The sequence below is a fragment of the Cydia strobilella genome, chromosome 9, assembly GCF_947568885.1.
Source record: "Cydia strobilella chromosome 9, ilCydStro3.1, whole genome shotgun sequence".
Classification (NCBI taxonomy): Eukaryota; Metazoa; Arthropoda; class Insecta; order Lepidoptera; family Tortricidae; genus Cydia; species Cydia strobilella.
Genome location: NC_086049.1, coordinates 19,487,949 through 19,504,165, shown reverse-complemented (window position 1 = coordinate 19,504,165; position 16,217 = coordinate 19,487,949).

Here is a 16,217-nt window from a genome sequence, read left to right as displayed (position 1 = left end):
CGTACCCGAAGGGTAAAAACGGGACCCTATTACTAACTCCACTGTCCACTCATGAACCGTGAAAGCTAGACAGTTAAAATTAACCCAAGTAACCCTTATAGGCTCACTCGTGCGTCTGTCTGTCTGTCCGTCTGTCACAGCCTATTTTCTCCAAAACTACTGGACCAATTAAGTTGAAATTTGTTACACATATGTAAATTTGTGACCTAAAGACGGACAATATGTAGCGTAAACAAATGAATTTTAAACATGGGGGCCACTTTTGGGGGGTAAATGGGAAAATTAAAAAATAAAGTGTCTTAGACTATATCGTGTTACAGATCAAATGAAAGAGCTTATTATGAGTATCTCAAATATATTTTTCTTTTTATTTTATAATAAAGGCAAAAATTGACCATCTTTATCTTTAGACATCTCCGAAACTACTGGGTCAAAAATAGAAATACACAAAATAGTTCTTTACTTATAGATGACAGGAAAACCTATTAGAAATGTGCAGTCAAGCGTGAGTCAGACTTAATTACTTAGTTTTTGATCCGACCCCTACGGGTTTTTATACCGACAATTCACACACGTTTCAGATAAAAGAATGCAATGTTAAAAATTGTGTAATGTACGGAACCCTCGACTCCGACTCCGACTCCGACTCCGACTCCGACTCCGACTCCGACTCGCCTTTGGCCGGTTTTTTGTAATAACACATAGTTTGTTTATGAAAACGGGTAACAAGGCAAACATCATTATTTGCGCGTACTTACCTGTTTTTAAGATTACCTAAGACCTAAGAATTTATCCTAGGAAGGTAGGTGATTAGTTTATTGGGTATCATATAGCTTAAATGATCATTAGGCTTCAAAAATTTGATATTTCGAGCATAGGTAGTTCGTTAAGTAGGTAAATCGATTTCTAAGTGCTAGGTACTTTGCGTAGCTGTTTACATTTATAACATGTTACGACAAATATTATTAAGTTTTTTTGTAGAAATAATAAAAGATTGGTGCTGATGTTTTTTTTATTCCTACACCTAAAATATAAAGAAGCGTCGTTGTAAGCTTGAATAGACAGTATCTCGCGTATGAGATAGCTAGATTATCTCTCCCACTTTAATTAATACAGTAAGAAAAATACGAAATCAGTCGTGTTCATAAACATGTTTGAAGAAAAAAAATATAGGTTCATATTTATATGAACTAGACTGTAGGCACCTAGTCTATCTCACGAGCTTGAAACTGTCGCGGCGCACCGCAATAGTAGCCTAACTAAATTATAAAAGTTATGTTTGTACACTGTAACATTCCGTTATTATTCCATAAATATTATCATTATCTGAACGACCACGACATAATCAAACACATTAAGTTACGGCTATTTTAGTACCTATTTCTATTTTTTTAAGCTACCGAAATCCGATTAATTATGCGTGCCTTTTACGAATATCAATTTCTCCTTAGGGTAAATTCCCGAGCGCAGGTATCCGTACTCCGTACCGTGCTGGATTGTAATATGGTTGCCCCATGCTGTTTTAACACCTTTTATTTAAATGAACTATCTATATATCTTATTAATATTATCTAAATAGATATACTATATGGGCGAATCAGCTATTTTTTGTATGTATCCAAACCTTTTTTTTTTAATGGATATTGATTTTTGCTAACAATTTCATTGAATATGTATAATAGCATTCTTATAGATTACAAATATATCCAGAGCATCGCTCGTTTTCACGTTTTACTGCTTTATAAGCATGAATTTCATAACAAACTCACGTAAAACGTCTACTGGGTCACGGACTAGTTTGAGAATTTTGTATAGAAATCAACTTTTAATTCAAGAAAAAAATGTGATATATTAAATTAATCCAAAATTAACACAATGGCGTTAGAAAAGGAAATAAATTAGCCTCAATTTTGTAATACTTATGTGTATATTGATTGTCTCCTGAGTCACATGAGCAGTTTGAAAGGAGTTTTTTTACATAATTCGGTAAACGCTTAATATTATGGAATGAAAACAATAATGGTGTGTGGTAGAGATAGAAGTGAAATAGTATTTATTTTGAATATAAACCTTCTTTTCTTATTAAATATTTTAAAGTCATAAACTGTTACAAATGAAGGGGACAACATTGTCAGCCAGGAGACAAAACGTGTGACTCAAGAGACACGACTATACTTACCTAGCATAACTTGAACTAAAAATATAAATTTTAGAAATATCTGCATCTTTAGGTACCATGCACTCATCAGCTGCCCTAGTTAAATATCTATCAGCCGGCCCTTTGTTATACCCAGACTCAAAGAAAGGCCAAGATATGCAGTAGAGCTTAAAAAATGTTTTGTTACTGGCGATACTGCCTGAAAGGACCGTCACTGAAGAAGTGACAAATGATTGCAATGAGAGAATGAATATATTAGCAATAAGTTTTACGGTGTTTGATTGTATATAAGTTTAAAAGAATCTCTTGGGTCACGAAAAAATATCTTTCGGGTCACATTTTTTGTGACTCAGTGGACCATAAGCCAAGTTTTTTGACTCAAAATTATTAAAAATACTGCAAAATCATGGTCCTGCGCCATTTTAGACCACAGACATAAGAATAAAATTAGTTTCTAAAAGTATTAAACTTATCGAAATTGATTTGTTAGCCAGTGGATACACAATAAACACAACTTTTCACTTCTCGAGTCACGGACGAAATGGCCAAGCAATTCCATACGCCTTAGGGACAGTAATATTTTGTATGGGAGCAAATTTAGTCACCTGAGTCACCATGACTTTTCTTAAAAAACAATAAATTTAGCATTATATAGGTAGTTAAGCTAAAGCAAAGATAAGAAAATAGATCTAAGTTTGTGATTGTGATCTTATAACATATTAAATTAATATATAAGTAGTAGCAGATAATATTTTCCAAATGAACAGGACAGGTTTATACAGAAAATAGTTGATCGGCCCATAAAGAATACCTACATTATAGTGACTGATGCAATACTCTCATAGTTTGACACATTGAGTCAAATCTTCGATTAAGTAATCAATAATTCGCTAATTAACGGGCAGTATTTTTAAATCGTGGAACCCCCGCATTGTGTCAATTAAAGCAGTAAATATGCCGTAACAATGGTAATTAATTACGAGTTCCCAGAGAACGGAACGACCGATTAAAGTTACACCATTGCTTTGCATTGTCACTATGATTTATACCTAATAATCGAAGTCATTATCAGCTTGTAATGGTTCGAAATGTACCACGATAATAACGAATTATTATTTACTATGTCACTATGTATTTGAGACGGTGCGGAATGTAGATAATTCGGAAAAACTAATTAATACAATTTACTTACGATAGTTACGACCTGTTACAGATATTCCTGCTCATAATGGACATTTAACCCTTTACCCAGCAAAGGGTGATATCCCAACCACATAGTATATCGTTTACCATAGTATAGTCAAGTTTTTAGCTCTAAATCGGTAAAGCATTACCTAGGTATATATTGATCCCTGAAAATATTATTTTATGATCTTCATTCACAACATGCTTCTAAATCCAATAATGTTTCTTTGGCAGTCGTTTGAATTTACTTGACCAGTAATTTCAGTGATTTATGACGGAAATCGAACACTTTCAGAAAAATGAAAAAAGGTAGAATTCGGACCAATTTTTGATGTTATGTAGATTTGGAGTGTTGTAAGGTTATCTAATATCTCATACTTTGCTAAACATTCATGCATTTTTGTAATATGGCCACAATTAAGATGTGGGATGAGACCACAGAGCAACATAGACCTACATGCATATGCATAAAGTTCAAATTCAAAATTGTAAATGCCGGTCTTACCCACTTTGTCCTTATAAATGTTATTGCCGATATCGGTGACAGATTGGTAACAAGGTACACGAAATGCACTGTATTGTACGAGTATAAGTATTTACTGTAACTACATTTTCTTTCGAGCAAATATACATATATATGGAGATGGTATTACTTTTCGATACAGTTGATTGTACCAATAATTGCATGGTTTTAGAATGCCAGTTTCAACGCAGCTGGCCTTACTTATAGGCTTTATTGTGACGCGTGCGATAGAGTATTTAATAGCAAGTTCGGCCAGCCACATAAGGGCTCACGTCCATAATGTTTATTGGGGTCGCCGTCATCGAAAACGACGAGGAGGACTATATACAGGTATATTACGGATTCATCTTCAGCGCGGTAGATGAATGGATGCGTTGCGTGTCGCCGTCGCGCGTCGCGGGCCAGCGGCTGCCGTCACTGCTCGCTAACTAGCTCAACATCGCTTAATGCCCCGATTCTCATTATCTAATGATTAAAGCGATCACAAACAATCCTGTAAGTAATTAAGTGGGCCGTAGTCAATATCGATGACTTCACTGGCTATGGCTCGTCGGCAAGAGCGTCACGTTCGGTCGTGTCGTGGAGCAAATCATATGAGCGCGACCAATGCGCGTAATGGATTCAATGCAGCGTGCCCGCCGCCATCGCCATCGCGATAATATCGGACGCCGCGATACGATTGAGTCGATTGACACTTGCAGCGTATACTGCGTATACTGTAAACAACTACTTATGCGTATATACATTCTATAGCAACAATGGCGTAGAGTCAATCAGAGTCACCCATATCATATCATATTATAAATGATGGGGAATAGTTTAATTAAATATCAAATAAGCATATTGTACCTAAGTATATTTTGTGTTTAAGAGTACGAAACAATTATCTTGGCACAGGTAAGCTTGGTTCTGATAATCGGATATTGTGAAAATCTTAGTATAATCCTAATAAGCAGTCAAACTTCACACTAACATCTTTTCAAAAACAACCTAGTCTTCCAAGTTGATTATGGTTGAGGAAAAAATAACGGTTCATTGGCTTTAAAACGTTGGTTAGTTCAGTTAACACGTTAACAGCAAATGAGTTGTTCAAAATATTAGAAAAAAATCAAAAACAATAATAGTAGCAAAGGTAGGTACGTAGTAAGGGTAGGTAATCCCCAGCGTGACCGGCACGGCACGGCCACGCGGGCTGCAGTGACAGTCGGCATCGGCACCGCAGCAGCAATGCGGATCACGGGATCGCCGCGCCGGCTACGGCTGTGCAAACACGCTTCACTCCGAACAACAAACATATTTGCGTTCGCAGTTGAACGAGCACTGATGAGTAACTTCGTTACACAATTAAGACAATCATACTGCTTGTTGACTTGCGGATCGTGTTTACCAGAAACACGGTTCAAGGAAGAGATGTAGGCATAACTAATTCCCACTCTTTGTACAGCTCATTGTTACAAGTATTGTATTCCGTGGTCGTGGTTACACCTATATTAGCTTTGTCCAAACCTTTGTGCTATTCTGTCTAGACACGCGGCAGCGTGTCAAGCCAAGTTCAAAAGTTCAAAAGAAGAGACTGGCGACGCAGCGTGCGGCCGTATGACCTAGCAAATTGAAATTGAGCATCCAGCTGGGCAATTGTGTAGTTGCGAAACTGAGATAAAGAAACAGTGATTTTTTTACGAATTGTAATATTTTCCAAAAAACAGTTCTTATTTACACAATAAGTGCCTATCGAATTTGTAATAGCAAAAATAAATTTTAGTTTCAAAATCAGCTATGATGAATACTAATCATTTCTGTACAAAAAGTTATGATTTCCCATGAAAACATAAATGTGAAATGAGAGCCAAGTTCAATATTAAGAATAGGTATGCGCCGTTGTTTACTTCGCCGGAAAAAGAATTGAGTTATATATGGGTGCCAATGCCAAGTTCTAGTTCGCTTGGGATGTAATTAAAGTTCTGTATTTGTCTTGGTTAGTTTGTATACCAACAAAGAAAATTTTAGAAAAGTAACAGACAAATATAATATATATAATAATAATAATAACCCGCGGGGGCAGCTCGTGGTGAGCTGACGGTGAGTGGCGACACCGCGGACCCCTATTCCGGAGGGCCCTGTCATCTGGCCCTCGCCTCTGTGCTTGCCTTGACTGGCCGGTCAGAGTGGAGTCGCAAGAGCGGGACCTATGCTCTAGGTTGGAAGTGTAAAACATGTCATAACGCCGGCGGCCTGCTGAACGGATTACCGGGATCTGGCTACCGCAGACTCACCTCTCGCCAACCTCACAGCCAATTTAAAGTACTGGGTATGCATATGTTTAAATTATTTAAAAATGGGGTATTTAGAGCTTTTATGTAGCTATCTTAACATTAGGTAATTTTAGGTAGGTAATGTTTAAGTTGTTACCCGTTATCATAAACAAACGAAGTTTTATTATAAAAAGTGACCAATATTCAATAAATTTAGCTGCTTTCACTATTATTATTTTAGACGCCAACCAATCACTTCAAGTTTCCTATAATTTTTTTGGGTGTTTTTATTTTGCTGCCAGTTTTTTAATACTATGATGCTTATATTTGAGGTTATTATAAATGTATTGGCTCTAAAATATTAATACACAGCCTAATTATATTATTATATGCTCAATGAAAGTTCCTGTTTAATATTTTAGATGCCCGCTCAAATAATAATAAGTCAACAACGGCGCATATTCTTAATATTGAACTTGGCTCTCATTTCTCATGTATGTTTTTGATGGAATTATTGCCCTTACGAGTGCACATGTTTGGACAGGGCAGGCTAAATATTTGCTCGTGAGCTAAAATATTGTTCGTATTCGCAACCGGTCATTTATCTTTGGATTCCTCTACGTTGGATTTTATAAACTACTGTTGTGTGTACCTATACACGAACAGGATTAATAAACATAAGTACCTATCTGATAGATCTTATTTTCCTATATATCTTCTGTTAATCTATATTATTTCCTGTTTTGCTATATTATTTCCTTACGGTAGTTTTTTTTGCGAAATGTACATACTTTTAAAATTATTATTATCAATATTAATCAGGTAAGTAGTGCAATTACGCTTAATGTGTATAAGCACCACTTTTCAGCCTAGTAAAATCGGGTTTATTGAAGTCTAGCCGTCTAGCTAATAGTTATGCATACGATTTGATACGGTGTTAGAGAGCCTGCACTAACTGAGACATCTAAATTTGGAAAACGCAAATTGCGCAAACAGCAAAAAATTGTACAGCATCTAATAATTATTCATAGTTGTTAGACATATGTCAGCAGGCTGTAGCAGCTGTGAAGACTCCGTGTGTCGGGTGACTCGGGTGTCGAGTGGTGCTCCGCAGGCGACCACGTGTCATCGAATTTCTCGTCAACCTGCGACCGTGTGAAATCAATACACAGCATCGCTCGCTTGAAGGTTGAATCTAAATACATACCCTCCACATATGTGGCTCTCAGCAGTCATCATCAAACATTTAACGTTCGTGTCGGTTTGGAGACTATGTCATATTAGGCTTGCTGTAATTAGTAGTAAGTGTGTGGAAGTTTTTTCAAAAGTTGTAAAATATCCCCTAGTAATAAGTAGGTAGGTAGGTAACTCTGCCGCCTTAAGGAGAAAAACCATAAGTGACAATTTTTGCGAAATTGAGTTATTGACACCCTCGAAATCAGGAAGAAAAATGTGATTTTTCTATCTAGCAGTTATTTCTTTATCTCTAACAGGTCAAGATTTAGACAAGCATAACTACACGCCATTTTGGTAAAGTTAGTTCCTTTTTGAGAAAGAAAAAGCATAAGTTTATATTCATAGACAGAAAAGTACTAAAGTGACGACTTGTGTTTTTTTTCCTTTTGTGTTGAATTTAAGCCCAACATCTATTTCATAAGAAGAAAAACCATAGTTTAGTATTACATAAAATTTCTATGTAAAAAACCCTTAAGTTGACAAAAATGTTCATTTTTGCTAGTAAAAAAATATTATTAGTCATAACTCTTGGAACCTAAAAAAACATAAGTTGCACATTATGTTTTTTCTGTCTCGTATGACTCTTCCTTATGCTTTTTCTGCTTAGTGTCGGTTTCAAAAACAGTGAACTTGTGGTTTATTTCTTAAACATTGTTGTCAGTTATTCTTTACCAGGCTAGTAGGTAGTCCCCCTCCGGTCTCCTCAAAGACAGATTTCGGGCGGTTTACTTGGCGCGCGCGGCTTGATCGGTTTTTTTCCTTTGGAAGAGGTTGCGAGTACGACGCAGTACGCACGTATTAATACTCCTGCCTATTTTGAAAAACATGAGAAGTGTTAACGTGTATTGGTGTACCGCATTCTGTTTCAACCTTAGATTTTAATACAAAAGGACATTTTTGCAGGTAAAAATTTTGGCTTGGCATTTGGTTTCAGTTTCAGGGTTATATTTGCCTTTTTAAAACTACCCCAGCTTGGTTCAAATACAAAAGAGCTCTTTTTTTTATTTTCTCTAGATACGCCTAGCTGTTTAGTTGGAACATCTAGACATGCGGCAGCGTGTCCAGCCAAGTTGAAAGAAAAAGTAGCAACCGTGTGTAATATTACACAAACCATTTCGAGCTACTTTTGACCCCTTCATAACTTGAAACCTTTATATAACCTGCACATATGAAAATTGGCACATTTGTTCAAGCCTATTATATTTAGCTTGTCTTTAAATACGAAATTTGGGTTGGGTATATTTGTAGCACCTAATGGCAATGTGTCATAAATGTTACTATTTAATTTTGTTATCAAGAGAGAGACCTTTTTTTCTTCCGAAATGTCATGTAATAACTTGTAATTATAACAATTCAGTTGTTCATCGTAACTCCTCCAATTTCCACCACAATTTTTTTCTAAACTCGTAATACGGAGCATGACTGGTGAGACATCTTAATGTTTTTGGTTTTTTCTTATTCTGGAAGCAATTTTCGTAAGTCGATGATACTCTGATTTGAGCCTGGCGATGATCGTAATTGTTTTATGAGTTGCGATAATGTATCCTTTTTTAATTCTTGTATTACCACTTGCAATTTTTATTTTAAATTCCTCTAGTAGTGACATTATTGATCTTTAGATTGTACCTCATTTTCATTACATTATTACCTAAAGATCTCTAAAAGCATATGTACTTAGTGGAATCTAATTGTAATAAATTTGAGTTTTGTATTACATTATTGCTATTATTAAGGGTATCTCAAAGAATTAGTAATTACTTAGTGCAATCAAATTGTGGTTAATTTTAGTTTTGTGTTACATTATTACTCAAAGATTTCTAAAAGTATCTTATTTGTTTTCTTTTAATAAATAATTTTGATTCCTCATCGTATTTTTATGAATTCTTTTAACGAGATAAATCATAATTTGATTACTTTAACTAAGCAAAAAAACCACAAAGTACCCAATTGTGCTTTTTCAGCTTCTAGATCGATTAGTAACATAAGCACAACTGTGTACTTGTGCTTTTATTTCTTAGACATCATAGTGCAAAACTAACACAAAAAACATAAGTACGCACTTATGTCATTTAATCTTAGTAAAGATATTTTTATTCTATTTGTTTTACGAGGTAGTAACTATTTTTTCTAAATAACTTATTTAAATAAATAGATAATCGAATAATTTATAATGCATAAAAATTCTACACTATTTCTTTGTTCATTAACAAAAGTTTCAACTTTGTACTTAGAATTTAACCTATTTGAACAGGAGCGCAAAGTTTTTTGGCTTTTTCTCGAAACTTACTTTTTGTCAGTTATGGTTTTTTCCTTGAGACGGCAGAACTGTGCTAAAATGCTGTTACTGGTATCAAGCACGGATTTAGATTTCATGGTATCAAGTTGTTGGATATCGGGTCCTTGAGATGGCAGGCAAGGCAACGGCCACTACAACTCACGAGGGATGTGTGTCAACAAAGCGGACCATGCCTACTCTATCTATCTGCCAAACGCGATTGTCTCGTGCTTACTTTCTCTGAATCTAATCAGTATCCGATCCAGCACTGTCTCCGCGCGGATCGGAACAAGGTACCTAAACGATTGGAGGTGTGTGTTCCGAGGCGCGGGTGGGGCGGAGGGGGGGGGGGGGGGGTAGTGACGTCACGGCGGGTCCCGGCTCCCGCGGTGCCGGCGGGGCGGGACTGACAGGACTTAAAGGCCTGGACTGGTGTTTTGATCAACTCCCAGTATTCTTTTCTCTGATGTAAGTATACTTTTTTTTTCATTTAAGTAGGCAGGTGAAGTTAGACATAATTATAGTACCAGACGAAGTACTTAAAACTCCAATTCTAACACTATTTTGTACCTTAAACAATTTCACGGTTTAGTCGCGCGACATGTTTCGGAGAGCCTAGGTCTCCTTTCTCAAGCACTAATAGTGCGAGCAGCGTTCACGACGACCGTGTATTGCGTACGCAATGAGCGCAGTATTTGATTAACCTACCTATTAAATATTTAAATTAAAAAACCTGCGACATTCGTTCGCGATTCGCTAAAAATAGCCCGGGGCTATTTGTTGTATCAGAGCAAGAGCCGTAACGTAACCACGACAGACACGCGACCTATTGCTGTAGGTAATAACATACCGCGGGTTCGCCGCGCCGTGTAAGTACTTACTGTACATTTGAGTATTACGCATGTTCTAATAGGAAGCTTTTGCCCGCGACATTATTTATCGTATCTTCACAAACTTTATTAGGTGAACAGATGCTGGAACCTGTGTGTACGCCGAACTTTATAAATCCGTTCAGTAGGTGGTCTCTCTTTTACAATTTTCAGAAATTAATAATAATCCATACCCCTAAATCGGTTTCTATTATTAACCCAAAACACTGAAATAAAATATAAATAAAAGGTTTCTGTTTACGTAAGATTTTCTGTAGCTGTAATGTAACCCCTACCGATTACCTGACTTTTTTTATAGGTATCAACCACATATTATACGAGTAGGTACGAGTATACAGGTGCTGCTGAAAACTAACCAAAAGAAAAATAATTTCACACGCAACATGGGTAACCTGGTGATTTTTTTGGGGGTGTTTTGAGGGAGTAACAATATATTTAGAGAGCATGCGTTGTTAATTTTTATAATCGTAAAATAAGGGACACTTTATCATTCAGTAGTTTAACGTGAAAAAAAAATTGCTGTTATCTGTAAATAGTTTCATACAATCATCTCAAATTTCACGTAAGTATATAGGTACTTTAACAGCAGCAGCCTAGCAGCTAGCAGCACATATACGGTGCTACTTTCCCACACTAGTGCGGGAATAAGTCGATTTAAAACACTCCCTTCGATCGTGTTTAAATTTATCACCACTCGTTGCGAATTTCCTACTTTCCGCACTTGTATCGTAAACAATTATTAATTGGTACTTAACTACCTAGTGTAAAACTCTGTTTTACTTACAAATTACAAACCACCACCGTATGGGGTTGTATGTTGTATGTTCTGTGAAGTAGCGTGACGCTGGCGTGCACGTGCACGGTGCACGTGAGACGAGTGGTCGAGCCGGAGTGCATAGTGCAACAGAGTGTTGAACTGCGGGTCGCTGTCGCTATACTCGCTATTAATACGTTTACGGGGCCTTGGGACCGCCGGGCGCAAGGACGCGGCCCATCGACCGCGGGCCGCGCCAGGAAGCCCCACCCGGCCGCTTCCAGACCCCAACTCGATACGTGCAGTATATTATTATAACGTAGCCCGTAGGTTACGTTCTCGTAGCTGCATGTCAACATTTACTATCTGAGAAACGCGGACAGACAGACAGACTTTCGCATTTATAATATTAGTATGGAAGTATGGATTTATGTTGCATAAGTAGTGGTTAACGTTATAATTACACAAAGTTTGATGACTAGTACGGTGAGAGAAGATATACACCAGATGCGAGGATGCGTAACGAGGGATGTGTTTGTTAAGAACCAATAGAAAATTGCCGACTAGGGATGTGCTCTGTGCTGAGGGAGGATAGGTATATTAAGTGATTCTATTGGTTCATACTTAAAAAAACACATCCCTCAACCCAGCCTTATTGACCACAGTTGGCAAACATTTTGAGAATGCATTTTAACTGAGTGTTGGGTATATGAAGGGGTTACCTACTAGATACGTGTAGGTACCTTTATCTTCCGAAAGAGATTAGCTGATGTAGATGATAACTCCTTAAACGGGATGTTTACCGAGTGGGGTCCTCATGTATTGGACAGTGGGCACCTGTCACTTGAGCCTGTCATGTCATGTCATGGTTGTCACTCTGTCAGTCCACTATAACGTTATACGTTTAATCTTACGCGGTGATAAAAAAATCTCATTTTTGTGGAAAAATTCAGTCAGACCGCATCGAACCGTACATAATACGTATTAACTTTTTAATTAAAACCTGTTGTTCATGGGACGCTGTTATTAGCTAATAAAAAAAAAGAAATAACGTTCGGAGACGTTTTAATTTAGCGTTGCGTAATAAAACATATACCTACAGTCAGTCCGATTTTGGGCAAATTACATCAATTTTATATTGATTTAATGTACAAAAATAACAAATTAAAAGGGAATAGTTATTTGCGCAACAAGACAGGAAAGCTGGTTTTTCTTGCGAGTGTTTATTTTGAGTCCCGAGAAAGCGAAAGATGCTAAGTTAGAATCTTGAGCGTAGCGAGGGACTCAAAAACACGAGATGTAAAATAACTTTGCTCTCGTCGTGTTGCACATACAATTTTTCACCTCAGTAGTGAGAACATTATTAAAGGTTAAAATGTATTTCGAATTACACAGAATAATACAGAGAAAAAAAAAGTAATTCCTATTGTATGACGTGGCAGTTCATGGCCTTCACTAAATTAAAAAGCTACTTTGTTTCACTCCCTGGAGTGACGAAAGTCGCACTTTGCTCACTCCAGGGAGTGACCAAAGTAGGCTTGTTCGAGCTGCTGGGTGCATGAAAAGTTAATTAATTAAGTTAATTATGTAGGTTCTTCTAAATTTTACACTAACTCCTTCACTATTCGGGCTGCTCGGCTCGATTGTGGAATGCGTTGACGTTGGATATACAGTAACAGTAGCGGCAAAAAATCTATCATATTGCTATTTATTTGCAGGCATTCATTCGAAAATTCCTGAAATTAGACTTTATATCATGTAAACAATAATTGTATCATTATCACGATCATATATACTTATTTAATTTCTACAACTATACCTCGCGCTCTAGTTTAAGAGTCTTATAATTAAATAGCAGTTAATAGTAATAGTACTAGTTAACTACCGGTAGTTAGGTTTAAGGCCAATTTCCGGTGTAAGACCAAACCTCCCTCCGACCTACCTCTACTAAATTTACTTACAGCGAATTTACAGCTAAAAGCTACACTCCACGAAAGCCCCAGAACTTCTCAATAGTTTATATTTTGCGACGATAGTCCGAACATAACATGATGATTTTGTATCAAAATTTTCCGCTACCAGTTTACACAAATTGTGATGAGAACAAAGCTAGAACATGATTAAGTGGCCAATTATATTCAAAATCGAGACCGAATGCCGATGTCCGCACAAGGCTTTGCATACCTAAGGCTAAAAGACTGAAGCGTCACGGCGAGCTCAAAGCTGTGTGTGTTAAAAAGCGACGCAGTAGGCCGAGCTGCAAGCTGCAAGAGAGCAGCACTCACACGAATTGACCATCCAGTGTTTTAAAAAGCTACTGGGCCGAAATTGCATCGATGAGGTTATAGGCTCTTGGAAGGCCGAAATTCGAGCACAAGAGCCGGCTGTCCATTCTTTAAAGCATCTGCAGCTCGGTCTTTACTCTTTGGCCTCACAGGGAAACGGGAAACGCGCCTCTCTGGGACACTGAAGTTTAAATTTATTTGAAGTATTTTTTTGTAAACTAATATTAGTAGATAATAAAAAAAATAAGAGTATATTATATATTTCCCATGTAAAACAATACATTACATTAGTATTAATTAAATATGGGGCCCAATAAGTTTCTATCTCTGCCAATGGACAAATGACAATACTCAGTATTTAGTACTATTTAGCCACCAATCCAATGATTGCGAATGTATATAGTCTCTCTTTCTCCACCTTGTCTTAGCGTTTTGCCGGTTGCATGCGTAGCTTTGGAGCTCAGGGTCCGCTTTATGAATTTTCTCCTCTATACTTCACACAAGATTCGGCGTACCTTTCTTGTGACCATTGATTGCGCATGCCATCCCTAATAAACTAGCAACTCTAGGGTTTCCTCTTTCACCGGGCGGGCCCGGAGCTCGGAGGTGGCATTAATCAGGCACGTGGCACATGTTACCACGTAACCCGCCGGTTTTCACAAGACGTGGCCATACCATCGAAATTGACACTGTTGCTCGAACGTAAGGGATGCCTTGCAATCACGGCAGTTATTTTTAAGTGGCCAAGTCGCGTTACTCCAAATTACTTAGTTTAGCAAAATGTTACTTATTTCAAGAATTATAAAATAAAATATTTTATTAATCATCTAGTAATTATGAGTCTAAGAAACTGAAACTGGTCATAAAAAAAATCTTTGTGTAAGTCCTTAATTAATGCACTTCGGTTTTTTACCTATGACTTGATTTTTTTCTCATTTTCCCCTGACTATACAAATTTCATGACTTTCCATAACCATAATTTGCTTCCCTGACTTTTCCATGACATTCACTGACTTTCCAGAACCCTGAATCCTGTCCCACCCACCCTCTTGCAGGTAACAGAACTCCCCAGGAGCACGCAGGTACGTGGGGTCGCTACTCCCCATCAGCTCGCCATAAGCTTGCCCTGCGTTATTATTACTTACCTATGTTTGTTATGGAATCAGTAAGTACAGGGTAAAGTTATCGGTGAGGTGAGGGCCCTAATCGCGCACCGCCGGCGTCGTAAACTCACATTCGTTGTAAATATTACGAGGTAACTGTTGTTTTCCTCGTACAAGCTATATTAAGTGATATCGTCTTTCCTTCCCCAACCCAACCCACAGGAACCGGCCACTGTACGTATTATGACTCGGGACTTGATGATGACTTCGGTATTCATGCATTAGATACCAATAACCGTTGGGTCGTCTACCGATTATGTACTATCGACCTTTCTCAGATTACTCGTACACGTAGTAAAGTAGGCCCTACGACGGTTGGTGCGGCGCGGCGGCGGCGGCGGCGGCGGCGGTTCACTAACAAACATCTAGTCCTAAGTATATTTGGTAAGGTTACACAATGAACGTCTAATAGTAGGTCATAACGGTTATTAACTTTGGCTTTCTTTCGATCAAAAATTTGAGAACACAGGCATGTAGGTAAGGCAATAAAGTGTGACAACCGCGACGACAACACGAAACGAGAATTATGAGAAAAACCCATCAAAACGTTGAACATTGACGTTTATGTTTAGGTTAATTAATAGGGTATTCCACAAATTTTTATTAACGGTAGGTATCAGTCGATCAGGTTTGTTTGAGGATCAAATGTCTCTTATGTCTGTATGGTACCCATTGACGCATTGTCTTAAAGCAATACAAAAGTCACAAATGCAACAAATGATGGTCAAAGTCTGGCACCCGCACTTTATTGACGAAACGCTTCTAACAAATTGGCATTACATCGTGACGTCAACATGTGACGTCGCTATTGCTTAGAAACCGTGGAAACCAAGCAAATTGCGATTTGTCGGTGAATTATTGCGTTTATGTATATTGTTGCCTTACAATATATATTTTGATAAAATGTAAGGAATCGAATGGTACAATTATTTTTTTTACTTTTTACTGAAGTCTTGTATTTATTTATTATTTCCATATATTTTTTGTTTCCAATTTATTGTGATAAATTGCTCATTTTCTATATATTTAACTAGATTTAGTTATAAATTCAACATGTGGAAACAACCCTATTCTGTAAAGTAATAATGTATTAGGGTATTTGTGTATTAGGTAATAGGTGTGTATTTGTGTACTAGTAGTACTAGTACTAGTAGGTAATTGTTTAACTTTGGTAGTGCTAGCCGCGGGCGGCGCGGTGGAGGTAAGTACGGCGAGGGCCCGGCGCTGCGGCGGCGCCGCAGCGAAAGTTCGCGGCGAACATCCGCGATCTGACATATATCTATTTATTGTATTAGCACTTTCTCGATTTTTCGCAAACAATAAATCAATAGGATAAGTACGACAAGAGCTCTTAATTAAATAACTTTTCACTGAGGTCCCGCGCGACTTTTACAGATTCAATTAGGCTTTTCTACAATTGGGTAGGTAGGTATTTTAATGAGGAGAAAAATTTGACTGGGAATTATATTTTAGGGTACCTTTAGGGTCCTTATTTT